The sequence below is a fragment of the Arvicanthis niloticus genome, chromosome 24 (assembly GCF_011762505.2).
Source record: "Arvicanthis niloticus isolate mArvNil1 chromosome 24, mArvNil1.pat.X, whole genome shotgun sequence".
Taxonomy (NCBI): Eukaryota; Metazoa; Chordata; class Mammalia; order Rodentia; family Muridae; genus Arvicanthis; species Arvicanthis niloticus.
Window position 1 is genome coordinate 27,122,081 of NC_133432.1, and position 16,870 is coordinate 27,138,950.

Sequence of the window (16,870 nt, forward strand, 5' to 3'; positions counted from 1 at the left end):
GCCTCTCCAGGGCCGCCTTTTCAAATTCAGCGAGGTGGGCTCTGCGCAGTCAAAGGGGGCGTGGGTCTTTCTTTTTAACCCTCAGCGGTCCAGGACTGAGGAGGCGTCTACTAAGCTGGGGGTACCCCAGGGACGCACATGTTTCCGAACACCAAATCTTACATCGTGGGCCCTTATACACATTTTGAACTTTTCATACTAAGGTGGAGGAGGACTCAGTCCCTCTTCGGTACCCAGTCTTTGATCGAGCGCCATGACACTATGAGATATCACTATCTCCATTTTTCAGAGGTAGAATCTGAGTCTCAAGGAAAGTTGGTAAAAATGTGTGCTACAGAACTTGAGTTCGAATCCTGAACACCCATATAAAAAGCCAGGCTTGGCATCTAGCCCCATCCTACAGTCTCTAGCCCTGGGGCTTGCCGCCGGCTTCTGTCCTGGTTCCAGGTTCAGTGAGAGAAACTCTGACTGGAAGTAATAAAGTCAAGAGGAATAGAGCAGGTGCCCTATGTTGCCCTCTGACCTCCACACATCCATGCACACGTGTGTGCATACCCTCCCCACACACACACACAAGCACACTTAAGCCTATCTAGTGTGGTGGTGCACCCCTATAATCCCAACACTCCACAGGCTGATTGTAAATTTGGGGCCAGCCTAAGCTTCATCGTGAGCCCCCGTGTCAGCCGTAACCCAGAAAGTACAAACGGTGTTCCTCTCCTGATAGTAGCGCCCACAGCACGGGCCAGTTGACAGCAGTATGGAATTTTCTGGTCTTTCTCATTAGTCAAGGCATGGAAGGAGGGTTGGAAGACAGAGTATTTTCAAATCCAGGGGAAGAGGGGTCTGTGACCTAACCATCTGTTGAATGTAGCCAGGGCTCATAAAGCACACTTCAGTGTCCTTTGGGAGGAGGCACTGAAACGACCCCCTCCCCATAAAGCAGGATCTCCAAATCTTTCAGGGCTGGAGGGAGACATGGATTGGGAGTGGGAAAAAAGATCCTAAGTCTAAGTCACACATCCCGTGAAGGGGCCATCTATTCTGTGAAGACTTACCCCACCTCCAAGACTCATGAGAACTTGGGAAGGATGGACATTCTGCAAAATAAAACAGAGCCAGGCTGAGCACGGCAGTGGGTACCTGTGATTCCAGCCCTAACAAGAAGATTGGACAGCCTGGGCTACATAGCAAGACTTGGTAACAGACAAACAAAAGAACAAAGTTGGGATTGGAGGGAATCTCGGGGGACAGGATGGGCAATTTAGGGAAGAAGGAGAAGAGAGTTGAGTGTGATATATTGGGGTACCCATGCTAGAAGGTAGATATGGGTTATGTGTCTTTGGGGCTATGTTGGACCAGATAACAAGTCACCAGAGTGGGTGGTTCATGATACTTAACCTAACAACAGTCCTACAGCCAGATAGTGTGGGAGACTGTAATTCTAGCCACACGCAATAGGAACAAGTCTAGCCTGAGCTATATAGTGAGAATCAGTCTCAGATGGGGGCAGGGTGGGGAGAGATCCCTGAAGATGGACCTAGGAGTTAGAACTCTTGTCCAGAATCCTCCCAGCAAAGTACTGGGCTGTGGCTCAGTGGTAGAGCACCTGCCTAGAATCCCCCAGGGAGGGGATGGGGGCGTGGCTCAGTGGTAGAGCCCCTGCCTAGAATCCCCCAGTGAGGGGCTGGGGTGTGGCTCAGTGGTAGAGCCCCTGCCTAGAATCCCCCAGTGAGGGGCTGGGGTGTGGCTCAGTGGTAGAGCCCCTGCCTAGAATCCCCCAGTGAGGGGTTGGGGTCTGGCTCAGTGGTAGAGCCCCTGCCTAGAATCCCCCAGTGAGGGGCTGGGGGCGTGGCTCAGTGATAGACTGCCCAGCATGTACAAGAATGTAGGTCAGATTCCTAGTCTCTCTCTCTCTCTCTCTCTCTCTCTCTCTCTCTCTCTCTCTCTCTCTCTCTTTCTCTCTGTACAGGCATGTTCTACAGCTTCTCTATCAAAGACATTTTACAGGTTGGGGTTACCCACTCTTGGCAGGGTTGGATCATCTCAGGGTTAGCTCAGTCCTCGGGACGATACTAGGAGAGCCAGTAAAGGCTCCCAGCCTGTGGAATCAGAGCATAGGCCAGGTTTCCTGTCCCATCTGGTTTGAGGCAGGATACAGCCCAGTAAAGATTTAGGGTCGTGCTAGCCTCGGGCCCAGTGAGGTCTGGAACTCAGTGTTTCCATCTGTAAAGCATGAGACCGGGGAATGGCTCAGCGGATAAAGGTGTTTGCCGTCAAGCCTGACACCCTGAGTTTGAGCCTCAGGTCTCACGTAGTAGATGAAGAGAAGCAACACTTGTGGACCATGGCACACTGATGTGCGCGCGCGCACACACACACACTTCAACGCAGTTAAAACTAAGATGTAACGCAATAGATGAAGACATCTACCATCCACCTCTGTCCTTCACACACGCACGAACACAGCCTCAGGAGCACATAATCCACCACACACAGAGGCACAAGAACACGAGCTTTTTAGGTAATTGTTTTGTAATCCGATTGTGCAGTTCTCCAGCATGAATGTAGATAGATGATGTCATGCTTTGACGTCATCAGTCTACTCCTGTCTCCAAGACAGCAGTGGGAGCACACATTTGAAGTTGTGTTTGGTTTCATTTGGAGTTTTCAAGATGGGGATTTTCTGTGTAGCCCTGGATGTCCTGAAATCAGCTCTGTAGACCAGGCTGGACTCAGACTTACAGATCAAATTACCTCTGCCTCCCAACCACAGGACTAAAGGTGTGCACCTCCGTGCCTGGCAGGTCTCCTTTTCTTGACTGTTGGAATGACATGATGTGTCACGTCACCACACCTAGTTCATGCAGTGCCAAGACCTTAGCTCAAGGCTACGTGCATGCTAGGTTAGGTGAGCAGGCCCAGGCCAGGTTGTCATTATTTTCTAAAGTAACTTTTATTAATTGGCAAACAAGGTGATGGCTTTCACTGTGGCACTTATACACAAGACCTGATGAGTGTATTCGTTTGATTTTCTATGAGCAAGGATGCTCAGAGAGGTTGAGTGACTCCTCTAAGGTCACACAGCTGGCGCTGTGGAATGGGCCTCACCAGCAGCTGTTCTCTCTGGAGGAGGGAGAGCAAATACCACAGATGCTTTCTCCACTCTCCCATCCCCCACTGCTGGGTGGTGCTGCATCTGAAAAGTTTGTCAAGGGGAGAAACTTCGGAGCCTGGCGGTAATGGCACACACCTTTAACCCCAGCATCCTAACACTTGGGAGGTAGAAGCAAGCAAATCTCTGAGTTTGAGACCAGCCTGGTTTACAGAGGGAGTTCTAGGACAGCCAGGGCTACATGGAGAAGCCCTGTCTTAAAAACTCTATCTTAAAAACAACAACAACAACAACAACAAAAACAAAACAAAAAAAAAAGGAAAGAAATGGAGACAAGAGTATCAGGAATTCAAGGTTATCCTTGGCTACATAAAGAATTTGAAGCCAGCCTGGGCTACGTGAGACCTTGTCTCCCTAAAATAAAATAATATTAACAGCATCTAATTTATGGACTTGCTTAGGGGATCAAATGAATTATTCAGACAATGCACTTGGAACCATGGGCCTGAAATCTGATAGCATTAATAAATTCTAAGGAGCACTATTATTTAATTGAAGGACACCTGGTGTCCCAACATGTGGGAACAACCAAAAGTCTCAGGCAGAACACAGGCTTTCTCAGAGGACCAAACTCAATACAACTTTGTTTATGGGTGGTGCCGGGAATTGAACTCAAGACTCCGAATTCACGGCAGACAAACACTTTATCAATTGAGCTATCTCCCCAGCCCCTGGCACATCTTTTTTGTTATAGTTGTTGCTGTTCTGTAGTAGTGCACATCTGTAATCTTAGCACTGGGAGTCAGGGGCAAACAAAACAAGTCCTATTTATATGACTTGTTATTCGACGCTTATTCTTTTTAACTGAGGGGAGAGGGCAGAGCACAAAGCAGACCGCATGTGTGGAAGTCAGAGGGTAACTTGTGAAAGTCAGTTCTTTTTTTTCCCTCCATGTAGCTCCCAGGGATTGCATGGCAGTGGCAGGATAGGTGGCAAGCACCTTTATCCCATGAGCCACCTCTCCCGTCAGAATTCCATTCAAAGATAAAGCGGCATACAGTGGTGCATGCCTGTAATCCCGAATTTGGGGTTGGGAAAAGAAGATCAGGAGTTCCAGTCGTCCTCAGATGCATAGTGAGTTCAAGGCCAGGCTCAACTCTGTGAGGACTCTGTGTTGGAAAAAAAAAAAAAACAATAACAGCAAACAATAAAAAAATTTTAAATAAAGGATAAACTCTCTAAGTGCTGGGCAGAAACTTAGGGACATTCCAGCAGCCTGGGAGTCCAGCACTCCTGGGAGAAGCCAGCGAAAGACAAATGCATTCTCTAAACGAAAATGTTCACAACTGCTGTTGCTACAGCTGCCATCTCCACCCCCGCAGCGCTGCCCCAGGGGCCTCTGATCAGTTCTCCACACGGGCATTTGTCTGTGTTTCAGAACTGTGTTCCCAGCATTCCTGAAATACATGGGAAAACTTCCGGAGAGGCGGAAGCCATTGTTCATTTTCCAAGAGCCCCAGAAATCTAACATCCAAAGTCTGGAGCTGAGAGCAGATGCGGGTGCTGGTAAAGTGTTTGCTTTGCAGGCAGAAGGATTTGAGTTGGATTAACCCCCACCCCCCACCCCTCAAAAAACTAACTGGGGGCTGGTGAGGTCCGTGGGTAAAGGCGCTGGCAGCCAAGTCTGACCTACCACATTACATCCCCAAACCACATACATGGAAGGAGAGAGCTGACTCCCATAGGTTGTCCTCTGACCTCCACACATATACCAGGCCATATGCACATGCACTCAATAAATAAAACATAATTAAAATAAACAAAATCAGGGCACAGCAGTGCAGGCTTGTAATCCCAGCATTAGACAGGAGAATCCCTGCACTGGTGGACTAGCCAGCCTAGCCCCAGGTCCCAGCGAAAGATTGTCACACACACACACACACACACACACACACACACACACAAAAGTAGACGATGTGTGAGAAATTCCATTCAGTCATCTGGCCTATACACACGCACACTCGCACACATACACACACATACACACTTGTGCAACAATGCCCTGTGTGGGCAGGTCAGAGCTTGCAGTGTCCCTAACTGACAGACAAAAGTGACTCGTCCAGAATCTACTCCTTCCTCTCCTTCCATGATGAAAAGCCAGCTGCTGATGCAAAGGGGGTGGGGTGAAGGGTTGTGGGGCGGGAATCGGGATCAGAGTCTTGAACACTCTAGACAAGTGCTCATTGTGAAGACTAATTTGCCTGCTTCTGTTCCTAGCTGGAGGTTGGGCTCCATGGTGGTGTATTTGTGTAGCATACACATATACAAGGGCCTGAGTTCCATCTCCTGCACAAGAAAACAACAACAAACTACAAATATTCTTTGAGCTAGATATGGTGGTATAGAATTGTCATCCCAGCAGTCAGGAGGCTGAGGCAGGAGGATCATGAGGTCCAGAATTAACAAAAAGAAAAGAAAAGAAAAAAAAAAAACCCACACCTTGGAGAAAGAGAGAAGGGGGAAGAGAAAGAAGGAAAGAAGAGAGAGAAAGAGAGAAAAGTAACGTATTACAGAAAAAGCAGGGGGTTTTTTTGTTTTTGTTTTTGTTTTTTTTTTTTTTTTTGCAAACACTAGCTTGCCAGCTCTTCTGATAAGAAAATCTCACCAGCATCCTCTCCAGCCCACAGAAAGCAACCGTTCACTTTTGCTGAAGTCAGCAGACCGCTGAACAGAGAAGTAACTAGTGAGCAAGCTGAGGCCAAGGTAAATAGTGACCTCTTGGCATGATAAATCTTACTGTTAATCTAAAACAGGAATCTCTCCCAACCACCACCATGGGCCCCAGATTGCCCCATAACAGGACACGGATTCCGCAGGTCTCAGGAAGGCGGAGGGAAGCTTCCAAACTCTGCTTTCTCCTGATGCGCGCCACCGGCTCCCAGCTGTTTCAAGTCTCAGGATAATGGTCTGGCGTGCACTCGCAGGAACAGCAAAGCCAAACCCGAAGGGCTTCTTGCTTCTGCACCCGGTAATCTGTGCTTGACTGTGGAAAAACAAAGGCCGACTGTGGGTATCACAGACGAGCCTGTCTTGAGTTTTCTTCTCTGCCTGGACTCCCCAAAATTCCACCCAGCCCCTATGAAATCAATGGCCCCTTTGCGGAGTGCTTCTGTTAAGTGGAATCGGCCTCTTTGTCTAGTGCAGCCTAGTGAGAGGGAACTAGATGACCAGAAGGCAGCTCCTGAGGGTTTGGAGTGAGACCAGATGGTAGAGGACTTGCATGCTTGGGAGGCAGGAGTATCAGGGTCATTCTTGGCAAAATAGCAAGTTCGAGACCAGCCCGGATTACATGAGACTCCATCCCCAAAAGAAATAAAATAAATAAGTAAAAGTTAAAACTCTGTCTGAGACTATCTCAAAAAAAAAAAAAAATTACAAAGAAACAAGAGGACAATGAACTTGTCCGCCATTGTGATGGTTATTTTTGATTGTCAAGTTGACACAATCTGGAACCACTTGGAAAGAGTCTCAGTGAGGATTTTCTTGATCAGGACTGTGAGCATGTCTGTGAGGCGTTGTCTTGATTAATCGGATAATCCAGCCCGCCGTGGGTGGCACCATTCCCTAGGCAGAGATCCTGGGTTAAACCAGAATGGAGGAAGCCAGCTGAGCATCCGCATGTATACATTCATTCATTCCTCTCTGCCATTCATTATTCTCTGCTCTTGACTGTGGGTGTCATGTGGCCAGCTCTCTCAAGCCCCTGCTGTGAGCCAAATAACCCCCCCCCCTTTTTTGTGTGTGTGTGTGTTTTTTTGTTTTGTTTTGTTTTTTTTTTGTTTTTTGTTTTTGTTTTGTTTTGTTTTTTTTTTGTTTTTCGAGACAGGGTTTCTCTATGTAGTCCTGGCTGTCCTCGAACTCACTCTGTAGACCAGGCTGGCCTCGAACTCAGAAATCCGCCTGCCTCTGCCTCCCAAGTGCTGGGATTAAAGGTGTGCACTACCACTGCCCAGCGACCCTTTCTCTCTTAAGTTGCTTTGGTCAAGGTACTTTATCACAGCAATAGGTAAAGTAGTTAATACAGTTGTCCTGTATTACCCAGCGAGTGCCAATAAAATAAACATCTTTTTCCACTTGTTTTTTTTCTCTCATTGAAAGTGTTTTTTTTTTTTTTTTTGGTTTGTTTTTTGTAATGTCAAGTCTTTATCAACTACAAAACTTAAAAGGCATAAAATAATAATCTAGTTTGAAAGGGCGGGAGAGATGGCTCAGAGATTAAAAGCACTGACTGCTCTTTCAGAGGTCCTGAGTTCAATTCCCAGCAACCACATGGTGGCTCACAACCATCTGTCATGGGATCCGATGCCCTCTTCTGGTGCGTCTGAAGGCAGCTACAGTGTACTCACATTAAATAAATAAAATCTTTTAAAAAACAAAAGTGCCTATGAATAAATATCTGCCATTAATTTCTCCATAGATTTACACTCTAGACAATTCTTTGTGGGTTTTCTTTTGGTTGTTCTTGTATATTTGTGGTCTATTTGCTTATTATTAATCACAATGTTTTCAGTTAAATTTCTTCAGTTAGTGCAAGGTTCTCCACTTCCATCACTTCAGGCTTTTTATGTATTTCTGAGACAGGGTCTTATTTAGCTCAGGCTGGGCTCCTGTTTCCTGTGTAGCCAAGGTTGAGCAGACTCTCTTTCCTCCACTTCTTGAATACTAACTTCATAGGTGTGCACAACCATACCAGACACAACCTCTTTTTTAAAAAATTATTTATTTATTTTATGTATATGAGTACACTGTAGCTGCCTTCAGACACACCAGAAGAGAGCATCGGATCCCATTACAGATGGTTGTGAGACACCATGTGGTTGCTGGGAATTGTACTCAGGACCCCTGAAAAGGCAGTCAGTGCTCTTAACCACTGAGCTATCTCTCCAGCTCCAGACATAACCTCTTTAAAACAAACAAACAAACAAAAAGGGTTATTTTTAATTATTTGTGTGTTGTGTGTGCACACGCATGTACACTCGTGAACACATTGCAGTACCCGCCCAAGAAAGTACATATGGATTATATATATACCTATGGGACTATATTGAACTGGAGTGGCAAGTCACCAGAGTAGGGGTGTCCCACCACATTTTCCTAAAAACATTCCTACAGGCACGTGGTGTGGTAGACTGTAAGTCTGGCCCTCTGGAGATCCAAGCAATAGGAATCAGACATTGATTCCTACCTACCCTTGGGAGCTAGAAGAGGGTATTCGATCCCCTGGAGCTGGAGTTTCAGGCTGTTCTGAACCTCCAGACATGGGTGTTGATAATTGAACTCAGGTCCTCTGGGAGAACAGGACAGTACTCTTAACCACTGAGCCGTCTCATAGCCTGTCATAATCTCTTAACTTTAACAAATATACCATAATTATGTGAGATTTTACTATCAGGGAACAACCAGGTGAAGGTGGAACTCTTCTATCCGCGTTATGACTTTTCTATAAAGCTAAAAATCATTGCAAAACTTTTTAAGGCTTTTAAAAATGAAGCAGAGAGACTTTAAAAATATAACATCTGGGGCTGGGGAGACAGTGCAGTGGTAAAGCACCCTGCCACATATGCATGAAAGAGCTGAGCCACCATCCTTAGAACCCATGCAAGGCTGGATGCACTACACATCTGTAGTCACTGCACTCCTGTGGAGAGATGGAGAAGCCCTGGAAGTTCACGGACCAGCTGGTGTGGAGTTCAGAACAGTGAGCAAAGGTTCCTGTCTCAAACAAGGTGAAGGGCACGTGCATCATAGCACACGAGTGCTCAGGCACACACTTTTGCATGCTCACTTAAACATACATGCACACACGCAAACACACACACATAAGTATGTGTGCCGTCACGTCCGAATACAAATAGGCAGCCTTTGTTCAAGTTCTAATTTTGAACAAACCAACAGAAAGCATCTTGATGGCAGAGAAATTTGAAGGCAGTCCTAATACTGAATAACATTAAGACAACTTTAGCCATTTTATTAAGTGATAATGGTGTGCTCATGTGTTTGCATGAAGCATCTCTCTTGGAAGCACATGTAGCTAGTGGTGAAGTGACAGGCTGTCTGAGATTCCCTTTAAGCTATGGAGGAGCTGGGCATGGTTCACGCCTTAGCCCCAGCACTTGGGAGGTGGAAGCAGGACGGTCAAGGCTCAAAGGAGAGCTCCAGGCCCACCTGGCCATGTGAGACCCTGTCTCAAACAAACAACAAGAAAGAAAGACCAGAAAAACAGAGAGACTACTAGTACGTGAACAAAATGAGGCTTGAACATGGCTGAAGTCATTGTTGACACAGTTTTTAACTCTAGACCTGCCGGGCGGTGGTGGCACACGCCTTTAATCCCAGCACTTGGGAGTAAGAGGCAGGCGGATTTCCGAGTTCGAGGCCAGCCTGGTCTACAGAGTAAGCTCCAGGACATCCAGGGCTACACAGAGAAGCCCTGTCTCAAAAAACAAAAACAAAAACAAAAACAAAAAACAAAAAACAAAAAACAAAAAAACAAAAAACTCTAGACCATCACGATGGCTCAGGTGGTGAAGATGCTTGCCACCAAGCCTGATGACCTGAGTCTAAGCCCTCCAGAAATATGTGATGGTGGAAAGAACTGACTCCCAAAAGTTGTCCTCTGACCTACACGCACACACACACACACACACACACACAGAGAGAGAGAGAGAGAGAGAGAGAGAGAGAGAGAGAGAGAGAGAGAGAGATTACATAAATGTTTAAGAATTTGAAGGGCTGGAGAAATGGCCCCACTGTTAAGACCTTGCGCTGTTCTTCCAGAGGACCCAAGTTCAATTCCCAGCACGCACATCAGAGGGCTCATAACCACCTATAACTCCAGCTCCAGAAGATCCAATGTGTTCTTCGACCTCTCCATGGCATCTGCACACAAACACACGAGCACGATGCCATCATCATGCTTAATAAAATGGCTAATGATGACTTAATGTTATTCAATATCACATAGTCACATACGTATACACACCAATGCACTTAATTAAAATAAATATTTACACATACACACATACATACACACACACACTTGGAGCTGGAGAGGTGAAAATCGGTTGTTCACATTCCCTGTGAAGAAAGGAGGAAGGGAAGCTCTCTGCTGTGTTGTTAGAGGTGCATTCTCTCCCAAGCAGATCCCTGGGGCTTGCTAGCCATCCACCATCATCACTTGCTTGAGAAGTGCAAATGAGAAACAGTCAGGTGGTTTCCGGGTAAGCCTTGGGAGAAACTGAAAGTTGAAAGAAGAGAACTGACCCCACTAAATTGTCCTCTGGTCTAAACAGAAAAGCTGTGGCAAATACATGGGCATAGAAACATGCACACATACAGACATACACACATGCACACACACACACACACACACACACACACATGAATGCACACACCAATAACAATAATAATAATATATTTCTTAAAAATTTAAGTAAAAAGAAGCCAGCCAGGACTGGGGAAATGGCTCAGTGGTTAAAATTTTTTTCCTGTGTTTTTGTTTTGTTTTGTTTTGTTTTTCTTAAGAGTACTGGTTGCTCTTCCATAGAACCCACATGGTACCTCATAGCTGTCTGAGACTCCAGTTCCAGGGGATCTGATGCCTTTCTCTGAATTCTGCACATACTGCACAGACATATATACAGGCAAAACACCCATACATATAAAATTAATTAATTAAAAAAAAAGAAGCCAGGCATGGGGGCACATGCCTTTAATCCCAGCTCTTAGAAGGTACGGGCAGATGGATCTCTGTGAGTTCCTGGCCAGCCTGGTCTATACAGTTTTTGGAACCTTGTCTCAAAAAAAAAAAAAAGAAAAAAGAAAAAAGAAAAAGAAGGAAGGAAGAAAGAAAGAAAGAAAGAAAGAAAGAAAGAAAGAAAGGAATGAATGAAAGAACAAGAAAAATTTAAAATTAAGTTGAGGACTGGCAAAAGAGCATTGTGGGTAAAGCTACTTTGTCACCAAGCTTGATGCCTGATTCCTGATTTACTCAACCCCATATGGTGAAGGAGGGAACCAACTCCTACAAGCTGTCCTCTCACCTGACATGTGCTCCATGGCATGAATACACACACACATACACACACACACACACACACACACACCTAGAGAGAGAGAGGAATAAATGAGAAGGAGGAGGAGGAAGAGGAGGAGGAGGAGGAGGAGGAGGATGAGGAGGAGGAGGAGGAAAAGAAGAGGAAGAAGAGGAGGAGGAGGAGAGGAGAAGGAGGAGGAGAAGAAGAGGAAGAAGAGGAGGAGGAGGAGAGGAGAAGGAGGAGGAGAAGAAGAGGAAGAAGAGGAGGAGGAGGAGAGGAGGAGGAGGAGGAGGAGGAGAAGAGGAGGAAGAGGAGGAGGAAGAGGAGAGGAGGAGGAGGAGGAGGAGGAGAAGGAGGAAATTCTTTAAACAGCACTCAAGGAACGATGCCTGAGATTGTTCCTTGGCCGCTACATGAACATGCACATACATGTAGTTATACCACACTCACACAAACATACACCACAATAATAATAACAACACCTACTGCATAGGCTGTTGAGCGTTTTAAATTAGGACTCAGTAAAATGGTTCAGTGGCTTAAGGCGCTTGATGCCAGGCCTGACAGCCTGTTTGATCCCCAGGGACCCAAATGGAGGAAGGAGAGAGTTTGTTTTCAAGAGGGAGTTTCGCTGTGCATCCCTGGCTGTGTAGATCAAGCTGGCTTCAAACTCAATGATCTGTTTGCCTCTGTCTCCGGGGTGCTGGGATTAAAGGTGTGTCACTTCACCTGACTATTTTTAATTTTTGAAATGAGCTGGTATGTTCAAAGTTCAGGTGAAGATGCAAAACCCTTTACAGATCTCCTGGCTGTTACACGGATAGTTCAGCACAAGGGTTCAGCTGTCACAGCATGTACACTCTGACGGCCAGGGAATGCTTGCATTTCAGCCTCTCCTTGGATCCATAACGCATCCCATATGAACCTAAGAGTCGCCTGCAGCCATCTGGCCAGAACCGCGCCTCGTCGTCTATCCCATGCTCCTCATGTTCAAATTAACTTCTCTTGTTTTCACGGTCATTGTCAAAAGCAATTTGACGAATCCTTTTCATGGCCTCGAAAGTCTTCGCGTAGGGATCCCAATCTGCCAAGCCTCTTTTCTTAGAACCGACCGACAGCAGACATGGTGGGGACATGGATTTCCAGTGGGTCATTTAGCAGGGGGCAAAAGGGTCTGTCTGTCCCTGCATCCTTCACTCTGGTTACAATGTCCGTTTAAAAGAGAGCATGCCTTGAATTACGATCTGTCTGGCATCCTGGAGCTCTGCATCCTGTCCACCCTTACAGCTGGACCACGAGCAGAATGGGGGATGTTCAAAGAAATTCTCTCCTAACATATGAAACCTCCCTGGAGCAACTAGCTGTTTGCAGCATATTTAGTTAATTGGTTTATGTTTGATTGTTCTACACAGTGCAATCAAGCCACTTCCTGGCTCTTCCAAGCTTCTAATTCACAACGATCCTACATGCTTTTCTTTGGGGGTTTTCTAGTCTTCTACAGAAAAGACTGGCCCGGGAATACAAACAGCATGCTATTATGGACTCGGGCCAAAATTTCACATTTATAAAAATCTAATGCGGAATGGCTAGAGAGAAGGCTTGGTGGTTAAAAGTGCATACTGCTCTTGCAGAGTTCAGCTCCGTGCACCATATCAGGTGGCTCTCTGTAACTCCAGATTTGTGGAGCAGGGTAGGTGGGGGAGGAGCAATATGACGCCCTCTTGTGGCCACCTTGTGTACCTGCACTCGTGCAGATACACATTAGATACAAATGATTCAAAAATGACTTTAAAAAAAATTTTTTTAAAGGATTCAAAAATGACTTTAAAAAAAATTTTTTTAAAGACCTAGAGACCTGCCTGACTAAGAGCGTTTCCTATGCAGTCATGGGGACTTGGAGTTCAAACTCCAACACTCGTTTAATGAGGTCTATGTCCTGCTCAAGCCTGGAACCCAGACCTGGAACCCAAGCTCCGAGGTGGCTGGAGACAGCTGAGGCTTGGCAGCTTTCAGTGTAGGAGGAAAAAACAAAAGCTGCAGGTTTAGTAAGTAAGACACCGTACCTCAAGGGAATAGATGTGGAGTAATGACAGAGAAAGATCTCCATCAATCACCCTCTTCTAGCCTCTGAGTGCAAATACATGTGCTCATGCCTCCACATGTGTGTATAATCAGAAATATATGAATGAACAAATACAACTGTAAAAAGAAACAGCTTGGTCCCATGAACGGGGCTAAGAGTTCAAGGTATCAAGGGCTGGAGAGATGACTCCACAGTTAACGGGGCTTGCTGCTCTTCTAGGGGACCCGAGTCCTGTTCCCAGCACCTGCATAAAGTACTCAGAAGCACCTATAACTCCAGCTCCAAGGGATCTAAGGTCCTCTCATGGTTTCGCATGCCAGAGGAATTTACACTCACGTGAACAGACACAGACACACACGCGCGCGCACACACACACAGATACATGAATAAAAATAAAGTAAACAAACAAAGGAGAAAGGAAACCAAACATTGCAGTGGTGGTGTGACATACTAACTGCTGCACCCTGAGGCAGGGAGATTGTGAGTTCAAAGCCAGCCAAGGTTAATTCGAGTGACCCTGTCTCAAAAGCCAAAACCAGACCTGTAGAGACCGATCAGTCTGTAAAATGAGATACGCAGACACAAATGATTCAAAAGTGACTTTTAAAAAAAATCTTTTTAGGCCGGGCGGTGGTGGCGCACGCCTTTAATCCCAGCACTTGGGAGGCAGAGGCAGGTGGATTTCTGAGTTCGAGGCCAGCCTGGTCTACAGAGTGAGTTCCAGGACAGCCAGGGCTACACAGAGAAACCCCTGTCTCGAAAAAAACCAAAAAAAAATTAAAAAAAAAAAAAAAAAAAACAAAAAAAAAAAAAAAAAACAAAACAAAAAAAAAAACAAAACAAAAAAAAACCTAAAGTGTGGAGGCCTGACTGGCTGAGTTTGATCCCCAGAACCAACATTTAAAAAAAAATCATCCAGGTTTGGTATTACAACCCTGTAATCCCAGAACTGAGGGGCCGTGGATCACTGAGGCTTGCCGTCCAGCCTGCATAGCCAAAGCACTGAGGCCCAAGTCCCAGCAAGAGAGCTTGTTTTAAGAAAAAACAAAACAAAACAAACAAACAAACAAACAAAACAACAAGGTAGCTAGTTCCTAAAGAAGACACCTAAGGCTGACCAATGGCCTCCATGTGTTGTAGAAATTATTTAAGTCCAGGCAGGGATTTTTAGCTTGCGTTTGTATTGAGTTCCCGGATGAAAGACGCACTCACAGCCTTTATATTTATAATAAGCCCTGAGCAGCACAAGAGCTGGGCAGGTATCTACTCTCCACGCTGTTAGAATCTACTTTCCTATCGATAACCCTGAGTTATTACTGTGTTTCATCTGGGCTGCTCTTAACTCCCACTGGCCGGCCCTCAGGGCCACGCTCTCTTGACCCTTAACCTCTGGTGGTTTCACCTTCCTCCTCTTCTGCACTTTCTTCTTCTCCCTTCCAATTCCAAACCCAGAAAACTTAAACCCCACCTGTGTCTCTTCTGCCCAGCTATTGGCTGTTAACATCTTTATCACCAATCAGATTAACTTAGGGGCGGGGTCACAGGGGCTACATGCAGACTCCCGGACTTGGGGAGTCTTACACTAAGCATTACAATAGACAGTAAAAGACACACGCACACACCAGCACAGACTGGTTCCTCTGTGTACACACAGACACACATACAGAGAGACAGAGACACACACACATACACACACAGAGAGAGAGAGAGAGAGAGAGAGACAGAGACAGAGACAGAGAGACAGAGACAGAGAGACAGAGAGACAGAGAGACAGAGACAGAGAGACAGAGACACACAGAGAGAAACAGACAGAGATAAAGAGACAGAGAGGCAGAGACAGACAGACAAGAGGGGGAGACTACCACAAATCTAATGTTGATGAGCCATCAGTGTCTCAGAGCTAACCATTGGGGCAGCCAGCTCTCCAGTTGCGGATGAAGTTTTTCTGGCAACTATAAAATGGATCAAATCATTTTATAATTGGTTTTGTTGCCACTTCTATTGTTGTGTTGTTTTGTTTTGTTGGGGGTTGGGGGGGCTGGTGGCTATTTTTTCTAAGTATTTTTCGCATCCCTGTCTGTGTGTGAAGCAGCTTGGTACATAGTATCTGATTTTTTACATTTTAAATCTCTCTCTCTCTCTCTCTCTCTCTCTCTCTCTCTCTCTCTCTCTCTCTCTGTGTGTGTGTGTGTGTGTGTCAGAAGACAATTTTCCAGAATCAGTACTTCTCTTCTTCTGCTTCAAGGGTCCTCTTGAGGATTGAACTCAGGTCACCAGGCTTAGCAGCAAGCACCTTTAGTCACTGAGCCATATTGCTGGCCTATGGATATTGTCCAATTCTCTATTCATAACCGTCTATGACACACGGGTTACTAGTCCTGGTTTACAAAGGCTCTGCCAAGACTTGCACTTCCCCAAAGTCTAGCATTCGGAAGAAACAAAACAGGGCCCGAGGCAGTGGTTCATTTAGTACAACATCTGCCTGCCGTGCTGGAAGCCCTGGGTTCCATCCCCAGAACTGCATAAACCAGATGTGGTGGTGCACTCCTGGAATCCCAGCACTTGGGAGGCGTTGACAGGAGTATCAGGGGTTCAAAGTCACTCTTAGCCATGCAGTGAATTTGAGGCCAGGAAGATGGCACTGTGGCTAAGGACACTAGCCACTTGCTGCAAAGCTGGCCACCTGAGTTCGATTTCCAGGGCGTGTGTGGAAGAAGAAGAGAACACACTCCTAAAAGTTGTCCTCTGACTTTCACATGTGTATCCCAGCATGTATGTGTGTGCAACACAGACACATGCACACGGAAATAACTAATAAAAATGTAATAAATAAGAATAAGCAGGGCATGGTGATGCATGACTTAAACCCCAGTACTCGGGAGGCAGAGGCAAGAGGATCTCTTGAGGCCAGCCTGGTCTACAGAGTGACTTCCAGGGCTGTCTCAGGGGGAAAAAAGAAGAAAAAAAAAAAAAAGAAAGAAAAAGAAAAAAAACCGACTACAGTAGAATTAGGAAAGAATAGAAATCAAATAGAATAGAGAAAAAATAGAACAATAAAATAAGTAGAAACAATAAAAATGCCCAAACCTTTGGTTTGCAGACCGGAGACATGACTCAACCTTAAGTTTCCACTAAAGGTCTTCACAGAGGTTGGAGGAAGGAGGGATCGCAGGCTAGCAAGGGCCCTTTCCCAGGGGCCGCCAATGGAGCAAAGCCAGGGAACCCGGCCTCTGGCTCGGCCTTACCTTACCATGTGCCTCAGACATGAGGAAACCTGTCTCCTGTCCAAACCCCGTTGTGAATGTTCACCAGATAGCAGGGGAGGGGCACAGGCTTTGAAGATAGGGCTTCGGGAAGCAGGAAGCACCCGCGTGTTTGGGTTGGTTCCCAGGGGCTTCTCAAGAGATTAAGGCTGATGAATCGGTCGGCTCAGGTGGTTAGACGCCTTTGTGTGGGAAAGGAGTCAGTTCCCACAAACTCTCTCCTCCGGAGACCAACCAAACCACCCAGCCCTATTCCCCCACTGAGCCCTGCCCCCCACCCAAGCATGTCTTCCTTCAGACCCACTGGTCTATA

The 16,870-nt window shown here is 46.1% G+C and overlaps 1 long non-coding RNA gene across 2 annotated transcripts; it reads right to left on the reverse strand.

The window, feature by feature from the left end:
- Window positions 1-3,800: 3,800 nt before the first annotated feature.
- LOC143437929 (uncharacterized) lies at window positions 3,801-16,586 on the reverse strand. Of its 2 annotated transcripts, XR_013107100.1 has the most exons (3): window positions 16,382-16,586; window positions 5,913-6,158; window positions 3,801-4,284 (listed from the first exon to the last, which is right to left on the reverse strand). It is a non-coding gene; the product is annotated as an uncharacterized LOC143437929 (long non-coding RNA). The 2 variants fall into 2 exon arrangements; XR_013107099.1 differs by having other exon boundaries at window positions 3,801-6,158.
- Window positions 16,587-16,870: the final 284 nt, after the last annotated feature.